Source organism: Macaca nemestrina, chromosome 14 (assembly GCF_043159975.1).
Source record: "Macaca nemestrina isolate mMacNem1 chromosome 14, mMacNem.hap1, whole genome shotgun sequence".
NCBI lineage: Eukaryota > Metazoa > Chordata > Mammalia > Primates > Cercopithecidae > Macaca > Macaca nemestrina.
The window spans coordinates 40,971,843-40,994,986 of record NC_092138.1 but is presented as its reverse complement, the minus strand read 5'-3'; the positions used below and the strand labels follow the sequence as shown (position 1 = coordinate 40,994,986).

At 33.5% G+C, this 23,144-nt stretch overlaps 1 long non-coding RNA gene across 3 annotated transcripts in view; it reads left to right on the top strand.

Moving 5' to 3' along the window:
* Positions 1 to 23,144, top strand: part of LOC105489114 (uncharacterized) — a 193,240-nt gene that overhangs the window by 12,381 nt on the left and 157,715 nt on the right. The gene's annotated exons all lie outside the window — the stretch shown is intronic.

The window sequence follows — 23,144 nt, the reverse complement described above, 5'->3', positions numbered from 1 at the left end:
TTCTCCCACCTCCAAAAAGAATGATGAAAGTACTGACCAAGCACTTAGAAAATGCTATTAGTTACATTTAGTTTACAGTAACAATGAGAAAATATTTCTCATATTATGGAAATTATAATTATTGAGAAATCTGTAAAATTTTTAAGATACTTTATAATTAATGTTGATTTAAAGAAAAGAATAATGAATATTCATAGTACATTGGAATTTTATAGTATTTGTTTCATTCTTTACAAGCAATATATTATTAACTAAAAACATAAAAGATGAAACTATATATGATATGACCAATGTGCTTTTAATATCATTTGAAAAGATTAATTACATTATGATAAATTAAAAGATAAATAATTTATTTTTTACTCCTGGGTTTTTCTTTTAAATGAATATGTAAGGATGTCCAAAATGAATGATTTGATTATTTCCCATAATCATTCTTAATTTGAAAGAACATTTCATTTTTTGCTACTGATCTACAATTCTCTATTCCTAGTACAAAGTTTCAAGGTAAGCCAACATTAGTGTAGACCTGTAGGGTATAATGCTTAATGTTGTCTTTAAAATATATTTTCTTGAAATTATATTTTATATAGACAGATAGATAGATAAATAGATATATTTATCTTTCTATATAAATAGATATATCTATCCATATATATATCTATAGATAAATAAAGATATATCTATCTATAGATAGATAGATAATTAGATCTATCTACCTATATTTACCTTATGTTGCCCATTAAAAGATACAGATGAATATCTATGCAAATAAAATCTTGTAGACTTTTTCTTTTCTTTTCTTTTTTTTAACCAATAGCAACACCAAGATCTAGCTAGGTGGTCAATCATAATCACCTAATTCAAATACAGTCTATCCACTTTATCCACAGTTCCTCTTTCCATGGTTTCAGTTACCCATGGTCAACTGTGGTCTGAAAATAGGTAAATACAGTACAATAAGATATTCTGAGAGAAAGAAACCACATTTACATAACTTTTATTATAGCATATTATTATAATTGTTCTGTTTTATTGTTATTTTGTTAATCTCTTACTGTGTTTAATTTAAAACTAAATTTTAACATAGGTATGTACGTATTTAAAAAATAATATATTTAGGCTTTGGTACTATCCACAGTTTGGCATCCACTGGGGTTCTTGGGACAAATCCCTCTTAGATAAGGAGAGACTACTGTATATGACTGTGGTAAAATCCTAAAATGTCTCCTCTAGATTTCTCACTAGAATCCAGAGAACTGGGAGTATGATGAGAGATCATCCTCTGATTATGCCAGGTGACATGGCAAAATGAACTTTCTGCAGATGATTTGAAAGTCACTAATCAGTTAACTTTGATTCAATCAAAAGAAAGATTATTTGGATAAACCTAATCTATTCACATAAACCTTTTAACAGCAGTGATACTGCTGCAGTGGAGGTCAAAGAGATTAGAAACAAAGGAAAAACTCAACCTGTCCTCCTTAGTTTGAATATGGAGGTCAGTGGCCTGTAGAGGCAGAGAGAGCTCCTGACCGACCTCCAGCAAGGAAATGGGGTTTTAGTCCTCCAAATGCCAACAAACAAACTCTACAAAAACCCAGTGAAATTGGAAACAGATTTGTTTTCTGAGCCTCTATAAAAAAGCCCAGCAGATGATGCTGACTATGGTGTTGTGAGAACCTAAGCATAGAACAGACTATAAATTTGTGTCGTTATGTAGCTAAGCTTGTGTTAATTTGTTACTCAGTAATAGATAGATGTTTATCAAAAATATATTTACAAAGTAATACCTGCTTTCTACCTTTTGTCCTAATTAATCCTATTAAGGATAAAGTACTAATGACTTTGAAAATTATTATGTAAATTAACATTGCAATCTCTCGATCTTGCTTTTTAAGGTCAGTAAGAGCACATACTGCATCTACCATTATTACTTCTCATATGCCTGATATATATCCTGATATATCTCCTAATTGCTCAATAATTGGATAAACTTACACAGGTACTTTAAATCAATTTTTATAATCTAATCATTTAATACTACAAGAAAGTTTCTCAAGTGCCCACATCAAATTCCTACAGGAAGTCAACAATGCATAAGAATCTGATATTATCCTCAAGTAACTACAACCCCAAAATGCGATTCATTATTTACTAAGTAGATCTTCACAGATGAACCTATAGGATGTTTCTAATCTTTATACTTTCAGAAAGTACAAGATTGATCCTTCCACACCGTACAAATACACCTGTTGCAATTGCCCAGCCCTAGAATTATAGAGCCCCAGTGTTCATGCATTTTAATTTTGATGGATCTTGCCAAATTACACTCCAAAATAATTGCCAGGTATATAAAAATGGTTTCTGATCCTGTCATTATTTATTACTTCACAGTGAGATTGAATATTTCATGTTGATTTTCCTTTACAGTTTCCATTTTCTCTTGCTCTTTAAAAAATGATTTTTAAAAACACGTGGAAAGTCAAAGAAATTCTTTGCCTACTTATATGTTGTTTATATTTCTTAACTTTGTTGAATGTTTGCTATATATATATTTTCAAATTTTGTGTAAATACATTTGCCCTTTTTAACAAAGGCTTTAGTTTTGTATTTTATACACTCCTGAGTTTTTTCTTAACTCAAGGATTCAAATTGAACATGAAAACTGCTGAGGATGGACAGAGAAACTCCCTATGTATTGGAAAATCACTACCCAGAGCTATATTAATGTTGAATATACATAAAATCTGGAAAACCTTGAGGCAATTATCAAATGCAAAATACATCTCCAAATTTTCTTGACCATATTTTTTATGTCTTAGTTTTTAAATTTTAGTTTTTCAGAAACAAATTTTAATTTCAATTATAACTAGTAGTGATTCCATGAATGATCACTTTGTACACAGGAAAAGTAGTTGTAATATTCAATAATCAGCAATCTGTACTGTATCAATACAAATTGTGAAAAACTCAGTCATCTGTCTACCAATGAAATGATAAGGTGAAGGAAATACTAGTAACTCAATCCTGCTATATGTATGTCACTGAGGGAGTGCAAGAAGGCAGGTATGTTTTAGCCAAAGTATAAAGAATGAGTACACAAGGAAGAGGAGGAGGGGAGGGTCACAGGTGTTACAGTTTCCATTTTCCAGGATAACCTTGGTAGTTTGCTTGGAGAAATTTAGGGATTGAAAGTATTGTGAAACTCCATTGTTTTCTCTTTTATTTCTAACTACAGATAGCGTTTGATATGTTTAAGATGGGGATTTATTACTAGTGAGCTCTAATAAATGGGAGTTTTTGTTTCTGTTTTGTTTTTTAACTGCTCACTAACCATAATACCTATTTCTAGTGGAAACGAATATCTTGAAGAATATATGATATATTTGCGAGTAAAGCTAAAGAGAAAAATGAGGGGAGTTTTTAAAAGGGGAAACACCAAAATCCTTTCAATAAAGGATTTTTTTTTTCATATAGAGTATGATTTTCCTGAAAGCAATCTGTTCCCAAGGTTTTCTTTCTTTACTAAATCTAGGAGCAGCACAAATAGGTCCTTCTGTGCTACTGGATGATGAAATCAGAGCTCTCAAAGTCACCAATGTTTCAGGACTAATGGGAGTCATTGAAACTAGAAATCTTGAGGAGTATGAGGTCAGTACTTGTCCTGAGCTATCCTGGCCTGTGTAAAAGGGATTCAAGGATAAAACGAGTAATTCTAGTGGTGTTTGTGAGATCAGAAAGATAATAGTGGCCTATCTAACTACAGCCTGACTGGAAGTCTAAGCTGTTTTTAGAAAAAGTGGCCAAAGTCAGTCAATATTATACAAAGCAGATGCAGGGTAAATTGGCAAGAATGTCACATATAGGAAACTAAACTCAGCATAAAATAACATGCTATAATTGCCAGGATGAAGCAAAGTGTACAATAGTAATACCAGCCTCAGTATGAGGCATAAAAATGTTCTAAGGTTACTAGACAGTTACATTACAATTATCAATAATAGCTTAATATTTGGAAATGTTAAGCAATTATCCCCTGATTTCTTATTTACCTGTTGACTTTTCTCCCAAATACATCAGTTATTCTCCAAGATATTCATTGCCACTAGAAAGAGGTATCATGGTAAGCGAGCAGTTAAAACAATAATAACAACAGCAAAAAAATACCCTCGAATTTCCAAGGTTTAGTTCACAGTAATACTAAGTACAAAAGAAAAAAATACCTGAAACCTCTAAAACAGACCAACCATTCTTACAACAAGATAGAATCACCGTGGGATAATTAGACAAGAAGGATGCAAGGCATTATTAGGTATTGGCTCTGAGAGAAATTAGATTATACCTGGCTTTACTGAACTCCTCTAAAGGTAGCATAGCAAAGAAGCAGTTGAGTATTGCTTGTGCTATGTAGATTGCTCTAGAAGTTGTAGTGTGAAATGAGATTAAAAGCAGCCTTTGAGGAAGGAAAGAGATGCTACAATAATGTCCATAGGGACCAAAACTAGAATGTCAGAGGTGACCAGTGGAAGCCAACATGGACTGATGATCACATGTAAGTGTATTTACACATGCATTTATAAGAACCTCTCCCCTTGCCCTGACTCCACACACCAACAACTTGCATCCAGTTCGGAGCAACAGAGATGTGCTGAACTGCCATGTTGGCTAAGTCAATGTTTCTGCCACCTAAAAAATAGGGTTCAAAACATAACTGTAGGTAAATTATATAAAACATTAAATTTTAAAAAATATTGTATTTTCTGCATCCCTAATACACATTTTTTTGAGACAGAGTCTCACTCTTTTGCCCAGGCTGGGGTGCAGTGCCACTATCTCAGCTCACTGTAATCTCTGGCTCCCAGGTTCACTTGATTCTCCTGCCTCAGCCTCCTAGTATCTGGAATTACAGGTACACATCTCCATGCTCAGCTAATCTTTTATTTTCTTATTTTTTTCATATTTTTTGTAGAGATAGGGTTTTGTCATGTTGCCCAGGCTGGTCTCAAACTCCTGGGATCAAGCAATGCCCCTGCCTCCGCCTCTCAAAGTGCTGGGATTGTAGGCATGAGTCACCATACCTGGGCCCTAATATGCAATCTTAATAAAAAATTTTTTAAACTGTGTAAATGTAAAGTGACTCAGAGAATCCCTTGAGTCAAATAGAACAAAACAGTTGTGAGACAATAAAATATGTAATGCAGGATAAAAAAAAAAAGGAAGAGACAGTAGAAACAGGACTCAGACCTTCATTCACCTGCTAGTGGCTGGAAATTGTGTTGGCCACATTATGACGATGGATTAATGATCAAAGAAAGATGTGCATTATCTTCACAGTAATTAGTTATACATGAAATGAATTAGTTATATCTACACCTGTTATTTGCCTGACAATTCCTCAAGTAGTTCACAAATGGTCTTGCTAGGTCTTCCAAAAGAATTTTGTTCAGTTTATTCATTTTTTATTCAAAAAACATTTACTGAGAATCAAATACTATGTGAGGTACTGAATAAGATAAAAAAGAGAATTGGCTTCTTCTCTCATGAGGCTTACAGTCCATATTGGAGATACACGGTAAGCAAGTATTTGCTTGAGTCAGTTTTACCTGTCAACCATGATAAGTGCTAATAAATAATACAAAGTAAACAAGCAGGCATGTAAGAGGAGGATCTGCCAGTCCTGGAGGTGGGACAGAAATTAGTGGTGATGGTGAGTGAAGTATCCCTTAGGATAATGATGTTTAAACTGAAACCTTAAAAGACAGAGTCATTAACCAGATGGGTGAGATAGAAAAAGAGAGAAAATATTTAAGACAGAGAGATCGGTGTATATTTAATTTCTGAATTTAAATGTTCATTATTAATATTAAAACCACTATACAGTAATCCCCTCAAACTGGCAGGAGATATTTTCCAAGACACCCAGTGGATGCCTGAGATTGAGGGTAGTGTGTGGAACACTATACACACTATGTTTTTTTCTATATATACCTACCTATGATAAAGTTTAATGTATAAATGAGTCACAGTAAGATATTAACAATAACTAATAATATAATATAATAATTGTACCATAATAAAGGTTATGTAAATGTGGTCTTTTTTTCTCTCTCTCTGTTAAAATATCTTATACCATACTCGCATATTTTCAGATTGTGGTTAACCACAGGAACTGAAACCGTGAAAAGCAAAACCACTGTACCTGCTAAATTAAGAGGACTATAATCAGTGTAACTCTAGGGAGATCCTGATATCCTTACTTAAAAGATTTACCTAAAACCAAATAATCAATAGTTATAAATAGTAGTGTACTTTAAACTAGGTTTTAGGACCTATAAAGGGTCCTTATTACAATATATATAATCCCTTAAATATATTTACGTATCTGCAAAAATATTTAAGACCAATAAAAATGAGAGAAAACCTGAATGTGAGATTAATTAGATACAGAAGGCTAGATTTTGCCTAACAACAGGAAAATCTGAGACATCTAAACTTAATAAGGTTAATTTTTTTAAATCATGCAATTTAAACTCACATCATGTAGTGTTAACTCACATGTTTACAGCATATGCCCTCTTGTAGCTATAGAGAAGCAATGAGTTTAGAACTTAGGTTGCAAAGGCATATACTAAAACTGAAAGCTGCAGGATGGCCTACATTGTTAATAGCACTCACATAATGAATTGTAAAGCTGATCTCCAAATGTTTTGGGGCTGAATACTTTGCAGCAATATTTCTAGTTGATAAGCTAATAGGAAAAATTCAATTAAAAAAAAAAAAAGCTTGTGACTTGAAGTACTGGGATATATTACATCAGCTTTCATTTCTCACATTTGTTTTCTGCCTGGGAAATTTTCATTTTTCCATCAACGATTACCTTTGGTGCTACCTTATAAAAAGCAACTAATCCAATGGTTCCCAACAGATCTAATACTTCTCCTTGGTTCTATTGCTCTGTATAAATGTTTAAATTGAAGTCCTTAACTTCCAGAATCAAAAATTTTTAATATATTTTAATTGCCTCATTTTTTGCAAACATCTCAAGAACAGGAAAGTGCAGTTTTATTTGTTTCCATAAATACCCAAAACTAAGTAATATATGCATAATTTATATTTTGTGAATAATTGGCTAACTACTCAAATACTTTTTTGATTATAAAATTAGCCTACAATGTTAGATGTAGTTTAAAAAACAAGTGTGGCTTAGGCATTCTCTGACCTTTGGAGGAATCCTCATTTGTATGTATGGATATTTTTGAGGGGAAGATACATGTCCTTAGTACCATAGCTGAAATGTAGAAGATATCACAATTCAGGCCTGATCGATTAGATCCATCAATTTGTGAGATTGACCTTTCAAAAAATAACTCAGACTCGTGAGAGCATCTAGGGGATGAGGCTATTTTTGTGGTGTGGCTTCTTTGTGTCTATAAAACATTCTACTGGGATTTTGAGTGAAATTGTATTACATTTATGTAATTTAGGAAAAACTCCCAGCAATAATAAATTACATTTTGCATCCATAAATGTAACATATATGTAATTATTTTATGTATTATTAGGCATTGCCCAAATTTTTATATTGTTTTTCAATAAAAATCTTGTACTTCATCTGTTAAATTATTAAAAATATAATTTGTTGGCCAAGCACAGTGTCTCATACCTGTAATCTCAGCACTGTGCACTGACAGGCCAAGATGGGAGGATTGCTTGAGCCCGGGAGTTTGAGACCAACCCAGACAACATAGTGAGACCCCCATCTCTACAACAATAAAACAATTAGCTGGGCATGGTGGCCCAAGACTATGGTTCCAACTGCTCAGGAGGCTGAGGTGGGAGGATCACTTGAACCTGGGAAGTTGAGGCTGCAGTGAGCTGTGATTGCACCACTACACTCCAACCCGGGCAACAGAGCAAGACCCTGTCTTAAAAAATATATGCATACATATAATTTGTTAATACGTTTATCTTTTTAATTTTTCATTTTTTACCGTCAAGTACAAGTGTTAAGTTTTGTGTTTTCATCTTATAACCATCAAAATTCATAATTTTCTTCTGAGAATCACTTGAAGAGATTCCCTTACAAGGTATCTATCAAAACTACAAAATTAGCATTGAACAAAACTATTATCTAATTTGTAAACTGTACTTACGTTTTGCCAGTTGTTCAAATAATTTCTTTTAGAGTAATAGAAAATCTGTGATCATGAATTGCATTCAGTTTTTTGACATGTTTCTTTAGACACATTTAGTACAGAAATGTTCCTAAATTTTTCCTATAAATTTCATGAATTTGCCATTTCTGAACAGGACAAACTATACATTTTATAAGAGTTCCTTCAATTTGGTTTGTCTAATATTTCCTCATGTGTAAATACCAGTTGTACATTTTTTGGCAGGAATACCAAAGAAGGGATGCTGGGCTTGCCTCAGTGCATCATATCAGGAGCTACACTCTGTTGATTATTCCCATTATTGACAATGTTTAACCTTAATGATTTGGTCTAGGTAATGAGGGCCAGGTTTCCTCACTGTGGTTACATCACTATTTCACACTTTGTAAATAGCAAATGTCTTGTGGGTAGACACTTTTAAGACATATGTAAGTATTTTGTTACTCGGCAAATATTTATTGAATCAATTATTGTTGTTGCCAAATTATGATTTCCTCTCTCCATCATTTTTTCTCCTTGATTAGTTGACAATGTACTGGAGAAATCACTTTCTCCTCCTTCCTTTGTTTGTTTCACTCATTCATTTACTTTTTTGCATTATTATGGATTTATTGATTCTTATTTTATTCAACTGGTTATTTTTTTTTTAGTTTTACATGTTTTTTCATGCTCAGATTTTCCCAGATTTGTCCAATAAGTCAAAATTTCCCAGACTTGACATCTTCAGGTTAACTTGTTTCTTTTTTATATGTGTTGCCATTCTTTCAGCAGTTCACCTCTTTGGAAAAAGAAAATGCCCCAGACTAATTTTATGCATTTTTCTGCCTTAGCTGGGCAATAAGCCATTTATCTAAGGAACTCTGGCTCCTCTGGGGAGAACAGTATTCAATAAGCAAAATGTCAGTCCTAATTGGGTTCACTCTTACTAAGGTATCATTGCATCCAGACCCTCTCAATGAACAGAATTAGGAAGTAAAATATAAATGTATACTCACATTCATGTGTCCATAAATGTGTGCATGCACAGACATATAGGCACACTCAGGGCCAACAAGTTTACATTGTTTAGGGATTTGTAAATTGACAGCTTATACCTAATCAAACTTGAAGACAGCCTATTCTGCCTAAATAATAAATGGAGCATTAAAAAAAATATACTAAAGCTATCTACCTGAGCTCTACTGAAGTAAAGATTATGCAATAGTTGGTGGTTCATAATCTGGAAATAAAGCTTATTTTATGAAACTAATAAAGCTCAGTAACTCTGAGTGGAAGTCTTTATGTACCCCAAATCTTGCCTGTGACTGATTTTCTTTCCTTGCTATACCATAGCCTTTACCTCTGTGAAAGTCCTGCATATTTATGCTCTCTGGAGTCTGGTGATTCGTTTCAGCCATCCAATATATGTAATCTTTGCAACATATATTCACCTAAATAAATCTATATTCAGTTCTATATTATACTATCTAAAAATACACAGACAAATCATCAGGTTATACTGATAACTTCAATCCCAATCTAGCAGCACCCCAAACGTGTTGCTATCCTTTGTCCTTTCCCTACTCTAAGAGTAAGAAACCATGATCCAAAAAAAATTTACTTTTTTGCTCAAATTTTGAATGTACAAAAAGTGTTTTCAGAAAAATGTACTAATTAGAGTTTCTTATCTATTTCAGTTCTTTGTTGCCTTTTTCATAAAGATGTGTAATTCTAATACTGTATTCAAAAGTTACTTGAGTTAATGCTGTTTTTAATCCTACAAAAATGTGGTCTTGTTACTCATTTGATATCTAGGTTTGTTCATTTGAGTCTATATTAAATTTTGGGGATTTTCATTCCATCCTTGCTGATAGTATTTATTTATTTATCTATATATCTCTGTATTCATTTATTTGTGAGAATGTGAAAACTTAAAAAGGTTTGAAAATGCAGGACTGTGTAAAAAGATATATTCAAAGAAGTATTATCTTCTTTGATTCCCCAGATCCTTTCCATCCCATTTCTACCTGCACTCTAAAGGTAATCAACTTCATTAATCTCTATGTTACCTATTCTGAGAGTTTTTTTGGTTCAAAATTGCAGATATATATGCATGTTCTTATTTCTCCTTTTTTTCTCACACAAAAAGTAGGAAGCAATATATTAGGCGTAAGCAAACATTTTCTGTAAAGGTCCAGATAAGAAGCAGTTTAGGCTCATTAGGCTAAGAAGCAAATCAATGATATGTAGATGCTGATGTAACAAGAGAGAAAGAAATGCAAAAATTGTAATTGATAAAATTATAAGTACATATAAAATTTTATTGTATATATTAAACTTGCGTGCAATTTGTTTGCAATACATGTCTACTAAGTAGAAGAATGGTATTGTTTGGACAGATGTTTTTCAATTAAGGTTCAAAGTTAGCATTTCTATTAAATAAATTTCAAAACAACTTCATCTGTTACTTCTGATCTGTAATCGCATTTAACATAGGTCATCTTTGAACATGTCTTTGCTCATAGATAAATTCTGCTATCAATCTATGGGCATATGGTTTTAATTGAGAATATTTACCATTTAGAGGACATTTATAGACATATTAAGCTCTTCTATTGTTGTGTATATCATTTAGCATACCATCACATTGCAGATCCATCACTTCCAAATGAATATTAGGTAGAGGCTCCTCAATTACACAGTTAAGTGGATTGAGAAATATGGAAATTGTATTTGCACTTGCATTGATGTCTGAAAAATGTTGCTGGAATGTAATTTAAACTTTGAAAATATATTTGCTGCATTTATTGTGGGAGTGGAAATTTTGCATCTTGTTTTAACTTTGACGGCATGGAAAGTGTATTAAGGACTTAGACATCATTTGTAATTCAAACAGCAGTAATCTCTGTCAAAATGACACTGTCACAGTGTAAGTTTCACACATGAACACTGTTTTACCTTATGATTTTAGATTAAATTCACTAAGAAATGTTATCAATATGTGGCAAAGCTAATTTCCAAAATATTCAGTGTTCAATAATAGTAGTTGAGAATGAATCTTCATAGTCAGAAGAATTTCAATCTTAGCCTTAAGTTCAAAAGCTTAAAACAAAAATTTAGATGGTAAGACATGAAACTGCTATGATGTAAGGCTATTCAGTACGTTAAGTCTATTATGGCAAAAACTTACAGAATTAATCATGGTTGAGTTCACAATTCTTAATGACACTGTTCCTTGACACTACTAATTTAACAACATATGCTATGTTAAATATTTTCCTCTTCCAAATACCTACTGATGCATAATACAATGAACACCGTAGGCTTTAAACACCTTAAAATTTCACAATCTTTGTAAATTTGTCCAATTGAGCCTTTCTTCTGCCCCACATATATTTTTACTATCATGAATTTTAACACTTCTTAGCAGATTCCTCTTCAGGTTATACTAAATTAGTATTTTCTCAACTTTTTCTAAAACATTTTGGCCTGTAATTGTTCCACATACACTGTTAACAGAGGCTGACTCTCTAATTGTTTAGTCACTTCATCCTTTAATCATTTATTGACTCTGAATAAAATGGGCAGTATCACTTTCTATTCTTTAAAACTCAATGCAAACAACTAGAAAAGCAATTGCTTTGTTTTTTGATTGACTATTGGCATTGCTCCAAATGTTATAAACCCTTTAAAGAACTATGTTTTACCAAGAATCTTATATTCTTACACAAATTTATTTTCTTTGGACATATTTCTTAGGCTGCTGTAATTGTAAAGTAGTTCATTAACTTCCTATTAATAAATGCTTTTTATAGTATGGCTAACAAATGAGCCACTTGAAACCTTATTTTCACTGTGGCTTCTCTTTTAATTTTAATTTTCAAAAAATTCTGTTCTAATAAAATATTCTATTATAAATGCCTTATTTTATCTTACCTTTGCTTTCCTGCAAATTGAAAACATTATGATGAGTGCTAACACCTCAAAAACAAACAATTCAATTGGCAAATGGGCAAGTTGAATAGATATTCTCCAAAAAAGCTATAAGCTTATTTAATGACCAATAAGCATAGTTAATTATTTGACATCATTAACCATTAATGAAATCAAAACTACAATGAGATACTACTTCACACTGTCTAGAATGGCTTTTTTTTTGTTTTTTTTGTTTTTTGTTTTTTGTTTTTTTTTAGATGGAGTCTCTCTCTGTCGCCCAGGCTGGAGTGCAGTGGCGCGATCTCGGCTCACTGCAAGCTCCGCCTCCCGGGTTCACGCCATTCTCCTGCCTCAGCCTCCCGAGTAGATGGGACTACAGGTGCCCGCCACCGTGCCCGGCTAATTTTTTGTTTTTTTAGTAGAGACGGGGTTTCACCAAGGTCTCAATCTCCTGACCTTGTGATCCGCCCGCCTCGGCCTCCCAAAGTGCTGGGATTACAGGCGTGAGCCACTGCGCACGGCAGGCTTTTTTTTTAAATAAAATGAAACATAAATAATGGCAAGGATGTGAAGAAATTGGAATATTTGTAATGTTTGTGGTGAGAATATAAAATAATGTATCACTTTGTAAACAATTTGGCAGTTTCTTAAAATGTTTAACATAATTTTACTGTATGATGCAACAATTCTACTATTAGGTATTTATTTGAGAGAAATGAAAACTTATATTTACACAAAGACTTGCACATGGATATTCTTAGAAGCATATTCACAATAACAAAAATTGGCTTAGGTTTGACACTAATTCCTTGAAATCAAAATGTCACAGTGTTTTATTAGTCATAATGAGGCTTACACATCTCAATCTATATCAGAAGCCTTGCACCAGTCTGCCTCACAATGAATCAAATGTGATTATAGACTCATCCTGTGGTTACTTATCTCGTCCTCTCAATGTGTTGTGGGAATAGTTAGTTATATATAGAAGATGAGAAGATTCCTAATTGGTTTCTTAATTTATGGAACCAGGGCTATTATAATACATAGGGCAAGTGAAAACCCTTCAAACTACTGACTTTTGCCAGGAAAGTAAGACAAGAGCAATATCACATCTCTAGGAGAATTGCAGAGATTAAAGAGGAATACAGGAGATGATTCCTAACATATCCCTATGAGAATTATATTTTGCCTAGTGCAAATAGCACACAGATAATAATGATTAGGTTTTGGAAATGTAGATACATTCATATGCCAATCACAGCTGTGGTTCCAGATGAAGTATTCTTATTCTAACAAATTAATGCAATATCTGATACTTAATACACAGATATATGCAGTTATTGACCTAAATTATGCTTTAATTCCTATTTATATCAGAAAAATAATCAGAAGCAGTTGGTTTAAAAGTGGCAGAAGGCAGTCAAATGCCTAGGCAGACAGGGGCAGGTCCCCAGTGAAACCCCACCTTCAAGCCAAAGACAGTTTAAAGCCTGAAAGCCAAGCTACAAGTCAAATCCACTGACCAAACTGAGAACCTCTCTTCCTATTTGGCACGCTCTACTGTGATTGATCCTCATCCTTCACCTATTTTACATATACCTACTCTTCCCTAAATGTTTTTGTTTTTTTTTTTACTGTCCTGCCCACCTTTGCGTGATGTCTTTGTTTTAGCTTTTTTGCATATTCACAAACCAATCAGCACACACTCCCCCAATCGGAGCCCATAAAAGCCCAGACCCAGCCACACTGGGAGAGAAATCACCCAATGTGGCTGGCGAGGGTGGAGGGGACCACCCTCATGTCCCCTCTCTGCTGAGAGCTGTTTCACTGCTCAATAAAATTATTCTCCACTCTCCTCACCATTCAATTGTTAGAGTAATCTCATTCTTCTTGGACATAGGACAAGAACCTGGGACCTGCCAAAGAGCTGGGGTGAAAGGAGCTGTATGTAGCCCTCTCCGTTGCTGGCACCAGGCAGGGGTGGAGCTGGGCCAGTCCTGGAGCCATGGGTCAGATCAGTGTAACGGGAACAAATAAGCAGAGGCCTGGCCAGCCACAGAAGTGGAATTCTGGCTAGCAAAGCAGGGCCAAGAAAAATCCCATTTCATTTCTACATGGCAAGAGCAGCATAATACCTTCATTATCTTAATTAAGGTTTAAGGTAACTCTTCTCTTTGTCATAATGTTATGTGGGATATCTTTGATCATCTTAATATCTCAAAAAATAAAAAGTTGAATATTACAATAATTATATTTCACTAATTTTCCTGGTGAACTGAAAGTAGCAAGCAATCTAGATACCTTGGTAATAATGTAGATATAGCTTGGTAAATGATTGCATGTCAGAGAGAGGAAGATATATCCTGAAAAGTTCCTGGCTTCCCATGTTAGCAAAAGTTCTAGGAATCCAGTAGTTGTGGGGATATTGGAGTATTTTTCTAAACAGAGTATATTCTGAACTTTATACCACATGATGCAAAAAAGGCAAATGTTTGTGGTTATGCCTCTGATATTTGGAGGCAATATATGCTATATTCAGGTATATTGTTCAGACTCACTTATTATATATCCTAGAAGTCTGGCTATTTTCAGTAATATCTGAGGCAAAACAAAAGCAAACAAAAAGCTCTATAGTAGGTAGAATAGCTCTTTTCCCACTTGGGCAACATGGCAAAGTAGTTGTTCTTTTCCCACTTTGGCAACATGGTAAAGCAGACCCAGTGCTTTCGGTAGCATTGTTGTCAAGTGTAAATGCCAGAGAAAGCCTTTGCCACACTCCAATAGAGAAGTTCAAAATTTTGTAACTATAGTTTTTTGAGAAAGATCATGCTAATATATTATAACTTTCTAATCTAGAAAATCTACCTATTGGGTACTATACTCACTATCAGGGTGACAAGATTCACATTTCAGACCTCAGTATCACACAATATTCCCATGTAACAGATCTACACATATACCCCCATAACTAAAATAAAAATAATTTTTTTTAAAGTAGTTTCTGCCCAATACTGGGCACTAGCAGACACTAAATATCACAGGATATCACTGTACCTACCAGGGGCTGTATGTTATCTGATCAAATAAATCACAAAATTAGACATTGATAGCAGATTTTTTTTCATGTAACAGAATGGAATAAGTGAGACCAGGCCTAATCAGGTCCAGAAGGTGAAGCAAAGCACATAAGCAATTGGCTGAAGCTTCCTAGGTCTTTTCTCCTATTTCATTCCCTTTCTTTCAAGCTACATTTATGGCTTCATGAGGAATTTAATCTTAACAAGAAAATGGAGAAGATAGAAAGGCAAATTCAAAATGAGAAAGCAGTGATTAAGAAATTAATATCTGACAAAATTGAATTAAAAGTGAAATATATTAATTAAAAAAAAGACACATAAGAGTGACAAAAATAAAATCCATAGCAAAGTTCTAAGTATCATGAATCATTTAGATAGCCGCAAAAATTCACTAAGCATAGCAAAAGAAGTCTAAGGGAAAAACAGCGTGAGCTTAATTGTAATGTGAAAGTTAAAATCACCTCTTAGTATATGGAATATCATGTAAGAAAGAGTAGACTAAATTACTGAACTTAATGAAATTAGTATATCTTTGGTTCTGAAAATAATAAATATATCTACTTTCAAGTTCCAAACATGCAAATAACAAGGCATACGTTTACCAAACCAGAAAAAAACTGGAATAGTTAAATTTATAGTTTAAATTTAAAGTAAAATATTCTGAACAAACACTTAATGTAAAGTTATAGCTAACAGAAAAAAAGGAAAAGGACTAAACCCAAAGGTATCAAAATATTTTTAAAAGCTTTATTAAAACACTTTTGATTTAAAATTGGACTTTCTAATTTAAGTTCCAAAATACATATAGTAGAGCTATATCAACCTAAGAGGGAAAGCCACACCTTAACATACTTAATTACTACTTAATTAGTAAATATATAATATAAAATGATGATTTTATTGACACAAGTTGCAAATACATATCTGAGTGTTTTCATTTTGTGTTGCTTCTGTAACAAATTACCATAAAGTTAGTGGTTAAAACAATAGACATTTATCATCTCAGAAGTCTGCAGATCAGAAGCATAGATGGACTTAGCTAGGTTCACAAGGCCTAAATCAAAGTGTCAGCTGGCCTGGGCTTTTATCTCGAGTATTTGAGAAATAATCTGTTTCCATGCTCTTTACATTCATTGGCTGAATTCAGTTCCGCAAGATTGTAGGACTTGCTGTCAGCTGGGATTCCTTCTCATTTTCTAAAGGCTGACTGCATTGCATCCTTGGCTTGTGGCACTCCCCATTTTGAAAACCAGCTGTAATACATCAAATTCTTCTTGTACTTCAAATGTCTCTGACTTCCCCTTCTGTCACATCTCTCTGACTTTTATTCGGTTCTCATCTGGGAGATAACTTTTATTTTACGGGCTCATCTGATTACATCGGTCTCATAAAGATCACTTGGGGTAATTGTCTAATTTTAATATAAACTGACAAGCAACCTTAATTCTATCTGAAAAATCCCTTTTGCCATGTGATTGAACATATTCATGAGTGTGATACTGGTTATGAGAGGTGGCAGAGGTCAGGGGCCAAAATTCTGCCTACCACATTGGACAAGACAGTATTTATTTTCATTGTTTCTGCTCTGAAAACTAGGCAAAACTAAATAAATTATGAAGAGAAAAAACAAAGAATACCTTAGCTAGCTCAGAAAGCATGATGTGATTTCTCCATGGATGAGATATTGAAAATACATGCAAATCAATGAGCACGTCTGAAAGCATAAAGCATTCTGGGCTACAGTTCTGCCCTATTATGAAGCTGTCGTCATTCAAGCATTCAGCTGTCATAGAATAAAGGGGATATAAACTGTTTCCCTTGAGAGGGGAACTGTAGTCAAGTTCACTTTACTATAGCAAATGATTGTGTTCATGTTTCTTTTTTGAAAACTTGCTGATAAAATTATAGAAAGATTGCTGTCTGGCATGTGGCTTATAGCAACTTTTGTTCTAGAGGCCTAAGAAGACACAGATACCACTTCCTAATGAATCTAGCTATCTCTTAAAATCCAGTTTGTCACTATGACTTCCAGTTCTGAAAAGGGTCTTAGAGGCTAGGAGAAGATAACTTGGTTAATTTTTTTTTTATATTTTTCAAATAAAAGAGTAGATTTGTAATTTTCCCAACACAAATAAATAATAAATTTTTGAGATGATGGATATCCCAATTACTCTGATTTGATCATCACACCTTGTTTGATTGTATCAAAATATCACATGTTCCTCATATATGTACAACTATTATGTATCCATAAAATTAAAAGAAAAAAACAATATCTCATTAATGAGAGTTAATTTCAGGTCAAATATAATGAAAAATGAAAAGTGGATTACCTGAGGTCAGGAGTTGGAGACCAGCCTGATCAACATGGAGAAACCCCATCTTTACTGAAAATACAAGATTACCCAGGTGTGGTGGTGCATGCCTGTAATCCCAGCTACTTGGGAGGCTAAGGCAGGAGAATTGCTTGAACCCGGGAGGCTGAGTTTGCAGTGAGCCAAGATCATGCCATTGTACTCCAGCCTGGGCAATAAGAGCGAAACTCCCTCAAAAAAAAAAAAAAAAAAAAAAAAAAAAAAGACACATAGAAACTCTATGCCCTAAATGATGAAACAAATGCAAAATTCCAAAATGAATGAAAAAAAAAACATAAAGCCAAGATAATTCAGTGGAATGGTTTTATTAAAAATGTATCAAACAATGTAAAATAAGTATAATCCATATTTTTGAAATTAGTGATGACACAACTCCCTTATAAATGAAAAGACTTGTACAATAAAAACAGGCAAAACTAAATAAAGAACTTAAAAATTTGTCTAAAAGTCTAAAATGTGATAAATAGTAAAAATTTAATAGAGGGGACGAACTTTAAGCACAGGGAGAGAGAGAATTTATGAATTAGAAGATAATTTTGAGAAATTCATTTAAAATTCAATAGCAAAGTTTAAATAAAATATGAAAACATCTGGCAAGAAGGAGAAACTGATGGACTACAGTACGTTTTACAGGATTTCGAGAATAAAACATCAGAAAGAATAAACTACAGGCAATATATAAAAAGGTAATTGGCAAAACATCTCTAGTATTTAAGACCTTTGTGTTCTCAAATCAAAAGTTTGCCCCAATAACTTAGAAGAATAAACTTATAAACCCACCCCAAGAAACTTTATACTGAAGATACAAAAAAGCAGGAAAACCAGAGACAATTATAGCGATCAGAGAAAAGCAAATTGCCTGTAAATTAAAGGTAATTTAGTTGACAACATATAGCTTATGAATACCAAGACAAGAATTTTAAAATATTTTCGAAATAGTAATGGACAAATAATAACCTTCAAATTGTATACTTTATATAAAGTGTAAAATTTTATTTTTATTCATGAGAAAATGAATACAAAATAATATCTATAATAGTAAGAGACAAGAGTTCTTTAGCCACAGACTCTGACACAATAGACTATTAAAAATATTTTTTGCAGGTATGAAAATGAACCACAAAACAGAAGAAATAAAATAGAATCAAAACTTCAGAAGCTGACATACTATTTCAAAAAATTGTCACCTATTGAATGTAAAAATAATCACTAATTTGTTTTGTCTTCAGGAAGATAGCATAATTAAAACTCTAACGATAATATGAGAAATTGGAGATATTTACTGAGTAATTAAAGCACGCTATGTTTGGAAGATGTGACATAAAAACAACCTAAGTGTCAATTCATAGACAAATGAATGAATAAATAAAGAAACTGTGGAATATATATTTACACATATACATAATGATATATTATCCAGCCTTATAAAAGAAGATCCTGCCATTTGCCACAATATGTATAAACCTGGAGGACATGATGTTAAGTGAAATTACCCAGACATAAAAAGAAAAATATTGCATAATCTCTGTATTTTAAAAAAGTATAATATGCAGAGATAGAGAATAAAACAATGGTTAGTAGATTAGGTTCCTGATTAGATTAGATTCTCATGAGGAGTGTAGAATATAGATCCCTCACATGCACAGTTCACAATAAGGTTCATGCTCCTATGAGAGTCTATTGCCTTCACTGATCTGACAGGAGGTGGAGCTCAGGCAGTAATTTGAGTGATAGGGAGCAGTTGTAAATACAGGTGAAGCTTCCTGGCTCACTCACTGCTCACCTCCTGCTGTGCAGCCCAGTTCGTAACAGGCCTTAGACTGGTACTGGTCCAGGTTTTGGACTCCTGCCGTAACATAATAGTGTATATCATAAGTATATATAGTAAAATTCATTTAAAAAATAAATGTTGAAAGATGAAATATTTTTGAACAAAAAATTAAATCTACGCAAATATATGAATGTATGTGTGGTACCCAGTGTGTGTGGTAAGTAGGTAATGCCTCCCTTTCCTCCCCTAACTTTGCAGGTTTTAACTGTAGGAACCTTTGAATATGTTCCTGCAATTAAGGCAAAAGGGACTTTGCAGATGTAATTAAATTAAGGATCTTGAAAGTGAGAGATATTTCTGAATTATCTGGTTGACCTAATGAAATTCCAAGGGTCTTTATAAGAGAAAGAAGGAATCAGAAAGGTAAGAGAAGGAGATGTGACACTGGAAACCAGGGGTCAGAAAGACAGAGATGTAAAGATACCATGCTGTGGCTTTGAAGATGGAAAATGGGTTTGAATAGAGATTCTTCCCTATAGCCTCCAGAAGAAATTTAACTCTGTGAAAACCTTAGACACATTCAAGCTTCTGACCTTCAGACCTATAAGATAATAAATTCATGTTGTTTTAGACCACTAAAGTTTATGGTGATTTGTTATAGCTGCAATAAGAAACTGAGGCATTTTAACTCACCACCCATTAAATATGGGCTAGGCATTATGATTTACTTCCAAAGAGTACAATAAGGAATTAGTAGTGGGGGGGAGGGTGTGGGAATAACTTCACAGTGAAGACATCAAACAAACATTCCCTCTGCTTGTGACCAAGCTTAACAAAACCAATAACAATAAGTCATGTTGATAGCATGTACCCTTAGTATGATATAATAATAACAGCATGTAACCTCTGTGGTTACTTCTCCAGAGCCTGTATCTCCAATCTAATTATGAAAACTATTATGAGACAAGTCCAAATTTTAGGAAATTCTACAAAATATTAACCAAAAATCTTAAGGTCATCAAAAGCCAGAGAAAAATCTTAAGGTCCCTCAAAAATCTTAAGGTCATCAAAAGCCAGGGAAGTCAGAGAAACTGTCCCAGCAAAGAGGAGACTAAAGATAATTGACAAAACAATGTAGTATTGTATCCTAAATTTGATCCTGTAACAAGAAAATAACATTAGATAAAAACTTAGAAAAAAATCCTCATAAAGTACCGGCTTTACTTAATAATTTATCAGTATTGGTTCATTAGTTATGACAAATATGTTATATTAATGTTAGATGATAACTATAGTGAAAACTCGGGTGTATATAAACTCTGTGTCGTGTTATCTTTGCAACTTTTATAAAAATCTAAACTATTTCAAAATGAAATGTTTATATACATACATGGCATATGAGATAAATACCCAAAATAAAACAAGGAAGAAATTTTGTCAATCATGTGTCATGCAAAAACTAGCTAAATACCATTAATGCAAAAATAATTATGTCAGATTTGGAAAATATAAAGAGTAAGTAATTAATAGGTATGAAGTAGAATAGCATATACACACACACATAATCACCTGAATGTTTATATAATTGTAGGCAGTATGAACTATAAAAATGAGTATAATGCTGACAAATTAAAATGAGAAAATAACGAAACCTCTAAATCAGTTAGATACTTCCATAGTAATACTTCATAAAATCCAACAATGGAACTACAGTGGTACATAATAAGAACTTGTTTCTCTCACAGATGTGGGTTGGCTGGAGATCAGCTAATTCAGGGTGAATTTGTAACCAGACCAAAGTTTGGTTGCAGAAGCCAGAGACAAAGTTTGTTGAGAGGAAAAGCAGTTTTAATCAGAGAGCCAGCAAACCGAGAAGACGGCCAACTAGTGTTCTAAAGTGCCATTTAAAATTTTGAAATGTATCATAGTGTTTATAAAGAGAAACTTGGTATGGGAGACATGCTGGAGATGTGTGGAGTACAGGGATTATGTGTCTTGTTCCTATGGCTCTCGGGTAATCACACATCCAGAGATCTGGTTGATGTTATCCAGGATGGTGAACTAATTGCTTACAGCAGCCCCTAAGCAGAAGGATTCTGCACTGGGGACTCAGTTCTTGGTTTGTTTCATGATTATCCTCTTGGATTTCTTAAGCAAGATCATAATTAGATAAGCACGCATTGCCATAAAGAAATGTCTAGAGAAGGAAGTAACGAAGAGGTGAGAGTGGAAGGAAGAAAAAGTAAGTGGATGATTAAAGTATGTATTTAAAAACTATGGTAACTCATTACAGGTTCAGTGTGGCAGCTCTGTTTGAAGCTGCAATTACAGCTGAGCTTGCATTATACAGATAATCAAGTCTAGTGTTCTCCACAAGTGATCATTCTAGTAACAGCAGTTACCTGGGAGAAGCACTGTTCTTGGAAAGGTGAATAATTAAGGGGCAAGCCCCATTGTACAAGCCTATTACAAGCTCCTACTTATACAATATCTGCTAACATCACATGGTTTAAAGCAAGTCAAGTAGATAAAGTATCACAAAAAAATTTACTTCCCTCTACAGGAAGACCTACAAAGTTACAAACTCATGGAAATGAAAAGGGCAAATTATGGTTAGGCAATCACTCAATTTTCCATAACTTCCAATATAGCCATAGATGAGCTTACCTCTCTCTGAAATGCATAGTGATAGATTAACTCACCTCTCTCTGATGAAAACATACCAAAGACAAGGAAGTATTGAATACTGCAGTTATCAAATGACTTAATGGAACCTATAAAACATAACATCAAACAAATTTTGAACTTTGAGGTGGTATTTTTATAGTTCGGCCATTTATGGAGACATATAGAAATCAGCAAGTGTTAAACAATCAGAGTTCACAGGCCATTTTTACAAAGCAGTTAAACTATACAGCAACAATAAACAGAAAATTTGAAACCCCCAAGAAAACAGCTTCAGGAAACTAAAAGCGGATTTTCAGAAAGTGTTGTCACTAGCAAACCATATAATGTAAAAAGAGAAAAGTACAAAAACATTAAGGAGAAAAAGCAATAGTTTTAGAGAATATTGATATTTTAAATATGATTAAAATAAATTATATTATTTTAATTTCAAAAACAAAACAAAACATTTTTCTAGACAAAATTGAAAATTTATTCAAGAGGATATAGACAATATGAATAAGTAAAAAAAAACACTAATAAAAACAAATCAATGTCCTCATATTTAATTGAGGACAATGCAGATACAAATTTATATGATAACATGAGGATGAAAGAAGATAATTCATAAAAGCTCTTAACTAAACTATTGGCACAAAGTATGTGCTTTACCAAAATATATCATTATTGTTTATTGTCACATGGGAGTAGGCCTGGACATTTGCACTCATAAATTCTTATTTTTTTTCCACACAGTTTCCTTCTTTCTTGGTCAAAGACGGTAGGCAGAAGTCCTTTAAGTCTCAGCCCTCTTGGTCTTAGGTTCCATGGAATCTAACAGTGTCCACAGGCTTCACCATTCTGTTTTTGTTTTGTTTGTTTGTTTGTTTTAGTAACTAAATCAAAATGAAGTATCTTGTTCCTTTTTGCATTTGTCCCTATACATATTTAATCTCCCCCTAAAAATAAGTGGCAAATATGATTCTTGTGTACAATTCAGGGATTCATCAGTTCTGGTACCATAACTGCCAATACTGTCAAAGTTACACACTGGTTTCTCACAGCAGAAGCACATTGCTATCGGCAAACACATAGCCAGAGCCACTGGGCCGGAGTAAAACAAAGTGCTTATCATGGTGTTAGGAGGTAAAGGGAGTGTTTCTCT